This window comes from Grus americana, chromosome 8 (assembly GCF_028858705.1).
Source record: "Grus americana isolate bGruAme1 chromosome 8, bGruAme1.mat, whole genome shotgun sequence".
Lineage (NCBI taxonomy): Eukaryota > Metazoa > Chordata > Aves > Gruiformes > Gruidae > Grus > Grus americana.
In genome coordinates, this window is record NC_072859.1 from 879,571 (window position 1) to 887,371 (window position 7,801).

Sequence of the window (7,801 nt, forward strand, 5' to 3'; positions counted from 1 at the left end):
ATAAACGTTACAGGTTATGAGCACCAGAGGTGAAAGCGAACTGGCCTCAAAGATAAGGAATAGACCTTCCTGTATTCCTGTAGATAACAATTCCCCGAGAAGGGAGGAAATGCCAGTTTGATACCATATTCTGTGCTTGCTCTCCTGTATCAATAAAGGTCAAAAATGGGTACCCAAATCAAATAAAAGTCCACCCCAAGTGCTGTAAGTAGAGTCAAGGAGGATTCAACACTTGCATGTCATTTGATTGCCATGCACTTTCATCCTTAGAAGGGAGATTTTACTATGTAAGAAGGGGATAAATAAGACCTTACAGGAAATGGACTGAAGATCAGAAATCCTTATTTGTCTTGCTAAAAGAATTTGGCATGACTGAGCTTAGGAAAAGTTGTCTGCCCTATATGAATTTATCACCAGCACATTCCTTTTACAGTATCATATTTTTTTCCTGGAAGTTTAATGTACCTGCCTTAAATACACTGAGTGAAAAATAAAATCCTCATCTTCCATCTATTGTATGATGAGATAATTTTATAGCTCATATCTTTAAAATTTGGTATCCATTTTAAGCAATATATTTCAGGTCTGTCCCATAAAACAAACAGGCTCAGTTGGATTTCTGCAGCTTTGCTTGTGGTCTCAGTAGCACTTAAAATGCTTGTTTCTATCAACGCAGCCCCATGAACATCTATTAAAAAATGATACTGCCCTCTTTCTTATTTACTCTAGTCTAATTTCTGTTGCAAGCTTTATTACTTTATGTAGCCTTACTTTTTAAATTGCCTCCCACCCTCAGATTATTATTATTTAGCCTTCATCCTGTAAAATGCTTGGTTTGTTTGCTAAAATAGCACCATCTAAGCATTTTGTGAAGGTAAATGCACGCCTTACCTCCTCCATAATCTATGCTCCTTGTCTTAATGATGCATGATGTTACTCACTTTTGATGTAAAATACAGATATCGGCTTCCAAGACGAAAAGAATTTTTTCATTCCTTTCCATCTTTTACTGCTAAAAATCTGATTAGGAAACTAGCTAGATACCTGCAGGCTGCACATGAAAAAAATTAGATTGTCATCTTTTAGAATAGACTTTTTGTTCTGATCTTGAAATTTTTCATAGATGTATTTTAATCTTTCATGAAGAGCTGGGGGCAGAACCAGATGGTAACTCAGAGCTGGCCTGTGGTGAGGTAACTGCATCAAGTCACTGTAGAACTAGGTGAGTGAGCTTTGCCCTGCTTCAGCTTGTCAAGGAAAGTACTGTGAACATGTTTTTTCCCAAAAATGCCTTGTCTTTCAAAGTCAGAAATAACAAATAAAAGCTTTACCAAATAGTTTGAGAAAGGTAATTCTCATCTTATTCCTAGGTAAAACATGTTCAAGGCACAACATTTTCAGAGGCATTTGAGAGAGCAGATGTTGAAGAAGTCTGAAGTATGGTCTCCCTAAAGGAAAAGGAAAACAAAACCTGCGGAGGAGTGAAGGAGTAGAAAACTTGGCATTAATGGGTGACAGTAGGGCTCTCGGTAAGCAGACAGGTATAGAATTAAAAAGCAATGCAGGTGGTCAGTCACTGAAAGAAAAGGTATTCTGTGTCTCCATGCACAAATGTCAGATGTGCTACTGTATTTTAGTTTTATCTATGGGATTTTAAGCTGATATTCAGCACTAAAATGATCAAAAATTGCCATGGGACCCTGGAAACAGCTTCTATATAAGCAACATGGACAAAACCTGCCTGCTTAGATTTTAAAATGAATGTGCTAAACCTGGAAAGCTCTTGAGGACCAGACACTTCTTCCTCTACTATATCTCCTTTGCTGAGAGCTGTGTGTTTTCATTGGCTAAATATTTCTCTTGTTACTATGTTGAAATGTATTCTACGCTAAATTAAAGGCTTCTTTTATCTTGTTCATTTTATTCTTTTAGGATTATAAATGTAAACAGACACAAACCCATGACAGTGTACAAAGGAAAAACATAATTATAAAAAGACTGTTTTAAATGTTTTGTTCAAGTCTTCATTTTTTTCTAACTAGTCTGAATTTGAGCCTATCTAGAATGAGAGTCTGACCAAACAATCTTACTTTTGAACTCAAACCTGATCACAGGATAAGCCTCCATCTCTAGATAGCAATTTCAAATCTTAACTAAATTTCTGTAGACCTTCAGGCAACTTAATTCCCCTGAAGTTCCATTGTAGGGAGCTTTTAAATCTCATTTGTAAGGGCTCTGTTTTGCAGTATCTTTTGCATATTACAATTCAAGGGTACAAGATTACTGATCTTCTAAAACCATATTCTACACATGCCCATAACATAAACACAAAGAGTATGGGAAATCTTGTGCTAAAATGAATGCATTAATTGAAATGTAATGTTAAGAATTCATATAGCGTAAGTATTTTTCTCCAAAACATGGATTGCATCACTCCTTGTTTCTAATAAACCATTCGTTAAACCAGCCTAAGTCACCTACTGAGTCAGAAATGTCTCCTACTATAATGAAATGCCTAATAATGATATCTGCTAATCCATTCAGTTCAATCAAACTCCTACTGTGACAGATATATTGTCGCTTTAATAAGACATTTCACGAGTACATCAGGACATAATAAGAAATAAACATACCCATGCCAGGATTTCCATTACATAACTAAATAATCATTATTACATCACAAAATATCAACTGAAATCTAGTAATGTGAATTAAATACAGCACTACATAAATGGATTGTGTACTAAACTAAGGAAGCTGCAACATTTCCTGACATTCTTTGTCATGCTTTAGCATTGATGGTGATCTTCAGGATTTCTAGTATTAATGACACATTTAAAAAAAAGAGAGGGTTTAGGAAGTTAATTTTGTATTTATACAGATAAAACACCATTTGGTAAATAGACATACTTGTACATAGTTAGTGTAATGGTAGACAACCAAAATTAATAACTATGAATGTCATTATAGATAGTTGTTGCTATAAAAAGAAGATAGACATGACAAGTTTTTTAGCCTTTGTAACTATTTCTAAATATTCTGTGAAAAATTGTGCTATTTTTAAAGGCATGCCCCAATACAACAAAACTTTTAAACTATATTTTTTAAGCTGGAATATAAAACTTTTTTTATACTTTATTCTAGTATTTTCCCTAGTACTATATTTACATAACTTCAAGGGTATGATTTACTTCCTCCATCCTCTTTTCTATATACTACTAATAAGCTTTCTCATGGGCTTGCTGATAACAGACATTGACTAGTGCAATAAGAAGGGAATAACATCAGTCAGAATTAGAAAGCACTGAAACAAAATTAAATTGCTAGTGGCAAATGAAATATGAAATATAGGATAAATAATTTATTAGGGGGAAAAGGTTGATCCAAGCATAAAGGATTAAAACATTTATATAATATGAAAGACAGTACAGGTATTTGTGACTTTTGCTTTAGAATCCTTGGAAAATGTTATCAAAGATTAATGACCAATAAAATTTATTTTGATAATTAGTCAATTTCATAGTTGGACACATATGGAAGCACTTTTTTTTTTGGTGGTGGTGATTTTTTTTCTTGTTGCTTCTTTTTATAAGTTAACACAAGAAAATGCAAATGTTGTCCATATGGGATATGATGTGAATGCCTAACATTTTGACAAAACTAATTTGTCACATTCTAATCCGATTGATATCACTGGGATTTATATGCTTACATGAAGCTCCATTGAATACTTCTTTAAATAAGGTTATAAAAAGTATATACTTATTCTTTAGATAATTTGTATGACATGTATTTTATTATTTGACTATTCTCAGTTGTTCCATCATTTATTTCTTAATAGAAGACATTCAAATGCAAATTCCAATGTTTAATATATTTTAGTAAAATAAAATCTGTGCTTCTAAGAATATGTAGGGGGAGACTGTTCTCTCCAACTGAATTTTAGGAACTGGATTTTTTTTTTTTCATTTTTTCTACTGTTTTTTTCTCTTCTCAGAAGGGCTAAACAATCCAAAAAAACATAAGACCATTTTTAAATTTTGTGCGCAGGATAAATAATTTTCTTCTGCTTCATTAATTTCTTTCAATAGGTCCTCATTTTCACAGAATCACAGAACCACACAATGGTAGGGGTTGGAAGGGACCTCTAGAGATCATCTAGTCCAACCCCCCCGCTAAAGCAGGATCACCCAGAGCAGGTTGCACAGGATCACGTCCACGCAGGTTTTGAATCTCTCCAGAGAAGGAGACTCCACAACCTCTCTGGGCAGCCTGTCCCAGTGCTTGGTCACCCTCACAGTGAAGAAGTTTGTTTTCATATTGAGATGGAAATTCCTGTGTTCTAGTTTGTGCCCATTGCCCCTTGTCCTGTCACTTGGCACTACTGAAAAGAGTTTGGCCCCGTCCACTTCACACGCACCCTTTAGATATTTATAAGCGTTGATGAGATCCCCTCTCATCCCCAGAATGAGCTGTTCCTTCACCTTTCCAGGGATGGAGGTGAGGCTGACTGGCCTGTTGTTTCCTGAGTCCTCCTTCTTGGCCTCTTTGAAGACTGGGGTGACACTGGCTTTCCTCCAGTCGTCAGGCACCTCTCATGTTATCCATGACCTTTCAAAGATGATGGAGAGTGACCTAGCAAGAACATCTGCCATCTCCCTGAGCACTCGTGGGTGCATCTCATCAGGGCCCATGGATTTGTGGATGTCGAATTTGCCTGGATGTTCTCTAATCCAATCCTTCTCAACCAAGGGAAGGTCTTCCTTTCTCTAGACTTTCTCTCTCACCTCCAGGGTCTGGGATTCCTGATGGCTGGCCTTAGCAGTAAAGACTGGAGCAAAGATGGCATTCAGTAACTCCACCTTCTTTGTATGCTCTCTCACCAGGGCACCCACCTCATTCAGCAGCGGGCCCACATTTTCCCTAGTCTTCCTTTTGCTGCTGATGTACTTGAAGAAGCCCTTCTTGTTGTCCTTGACATCCCTTGCCAGGTTTAATTCCAAGTGGGCCTTAGCCTTCCTCGTTTCATCCCTACGTACTCAGAAAACGTTCGATATTTCTCCCAAGTGGCCAGTCCTTTTTTCCACAGTCTGCAAACTTCCTTCTTCCCTTTGTATTTTTTCCAGGAGCTCCTTGCTCATCCATGCAGGTCTCCTGCCTCCTTTGCTTGATTTCTTACTCATATGGATGCACCGATCTTGAGCTCGGAGGAAGTGGTGCTTGAATATTGACCAGCTCTCTTGGGCCATCTTCTAGAGCCCGAACCCATGGGATTCTCCCAGGTAGGTCTTTGAAGAGGCCAAAGTGAGCTCTTCTGAAGTGCAGGGTTGTAATGCTACTTGTTGCCCTGCTCCTCCCACTCAGGATCCTGAACTCCACCATCTCATGATGGTTGCAGCCAAGGCTGCCCCCAACCTTCACATCCCCAACCAATTCTTCTTTTCCAATGCTTCTGACTGAGCTCTCATGTTAAGATCAAGCAGCAGAGAACTGAATGTGAGATCTTTGGAACTCAGCAGTGAAAAAGGACAAGGACTAGAGAACAAGTAATACTTACTTTCAGAGTTCTGGTTTATAGAAATATAAGTCAGAAGACAGATGGTGACTGTGGAACCTTGACAGTCTGAAACCTTTCAGGATAGAAGCAGCATCCAAAACCAGAAGCCATTGCGGTGCTACATCTAACAAAAACAATCAAGACTCTTTCTGCTAAATATGTTAAAATTAGTCATATAACATTAAATTAATGCATCTGTAAATACTTTCTGTAAGAATCACATACTGGTTCAGAAAACCTTTTTTTCTCTGTAATGACAAATAGAACATTGTTTAATGATTTTTCAAGTTGTTTCTTTTTGTTTTCCACAGTTAGGACTGTTGTCTGTTCATAATCTGAAAATAACGCAGAAACAATGGCCTGCAGCAAAAGAATAATTGCTTTATTTTAACAATTATCTATTTTATCTGAAATAGGAAACTTTGAAAAGTATGATATTATTACTTCTTTCTGATCATTTACCAATGTTGGGGAGAATGGAGAAGAGCTTCCCTGAAATTCAGTACTTCCAAGAACTAAGCAACAGATGTTTATATGATGTCTTTACTTAACTGAAATTATCAGTGCTACATCAAAGATAGACATGTTTAAGTTTATTTATCAATACAGCCAACATATTGCAGTAATACAGAAGCAGGTATGATTTGAACCGCCTGAACACTATTATAATCAGAAAAAGAAAACATCTTGCAAAAACTAAACCAAAGTAATAAGGTGTACACAGCATATTGGCATACAGAAGAAATTACTGGTTTAGGGACCAACTAAATTACTAAAGTCATACACCAAAAATACAAGGTGTTTTTCTTAGTGGTCCCAGTGAGCATAAAAGATTATGTTAGATTAAAATAGGAACACAACTTACTTCTTCTCAAGCTGAACCAACTCTGAGATCTTTCTTTGTTGCCCTTTGTGCTCTCCTGAGGGAATGGGTGCTTGCTGTCTCCTTGGTTCGAGTAGTCAGCACTGAGTTCTTCCTGTTTAATTAAGCACTGCTGTCAGATGTGATGTATGGTGACAGATAACTATATGGTGGGAAGAAGATTTTTAACCCTTGCTTGCTGGGAACAGAAGCAATTGATCTTTTTTTCCATGAGTTTATATAACACAAATGTTTTTAGGAGTCGTCCGGTCAGTATTCTATGCACACATTTGCTCTCTCTAATACAGGAATTAATTTGTGTTGCCGATTGGTGTTTTGACATACTGGACTCTATCACCAGGCAGTCAGGTTGTTAACCTCCCAGTTACCTTGACAACATGTCAGGAAAGTGCCTTATCTAAATACACACAGCCTCTGAAAATCAAGGCTAAAGAAATCCAATATTTCCTTTCCATGTTAGGACTCATCGTTCTTCAGTGAGACAATACAAGAATTAGATAACTATCCTTCATCTTGCCTAGTACCAACAGAACTATTAAAACCACCTCTTTTCATCATCTGACCTCCCTTTCATTCCACTTTTATGCTACAAATTCCTTAAAACTCTTCTTTCTTTAGTAACAGACAAAGTATTAAATAGTATTGATAATACCTCAAGAATGATGCAAAATTTGAAATCTTCAAAAAATAAATCAATATGAGATTTCCATTGGTGCTGGACTGCTTGCTTCTGGATACAAAAGTCAGTATTTCCATGTGTATTGTATGTTGCTTTCTGACAGAAACATAAGTTTTGCCTTTTAAATTAGGGTATTAATTACGCTATTAGGGTAGTTTTATCCATGTTTGCTTCTCAGAAAATGAAAGATTTCCAACAAAAAGGGATTGGTTTTGATGCAAAATCAAAATGAGTCTGTTTCTTGAAAGCCTGAACTTTGCAGAACTCTGAGGAAAAGAGGTGCCTGTGTTCTTGGACATGTGCTTTCAAGCCAATGCTATGTGTTAGCAAGTCTTCTGCGAACCCTTCATAATGAAGCAATTGTCTAAGTAGCTGCTATTGCACTTGTTAACAGGAAGCAAACAAGCAACTTTTTTTTTTTTTTTTTTTCTCCAGAATCAACGCCATTTAAAACATTAAAATAACAGTCTGGTAGAGCTCTAAGAAGATGACTTGATGAGTTACTGCTGTCTGGGTACTGCCCAGATATGTAGTGTGGGAGAGAGAGCAAAACATACCTCATTCCTTAGATATGTTCATAAAAATTCCAGGGGTTTCCATTGCATTTTGTGAAGACATTATTTCTTTGTCTCTGTTAGGCTTGATTGTAGAGTCAACCAACAGATCAGATTGCTTAGGGACC

The 7,801-nt window shown here is 36.8% G+C and overlaps 1 long non-coding RNA gene across 1 annotated transcript in view; it reads right to left on the reverse strand.

The window, feature by feature from the left end:
• Positions 1-6,514, reverse strand: part of LOC129209274 (uncharacterized) — an 85,432-nt gene extending 78,918 nt beyond the window's left edge. The window contains exons 1-2 of the long non-coding RNA XR_008578024.1: positions 6,423-6,514; positions 5,558-5,681 (exon numbers count right to left, since the gene is read on the reverse strand). This is a non-coding gene — a long non-coding RNA (uncharacterized LOC129209274). The remainder of the gene's footprint in view (positions 1-5,557; positions 5,682-6,422) is intronic.
• Positions 6,515-7,801: the final 1,287 nt, after the last annotated feature.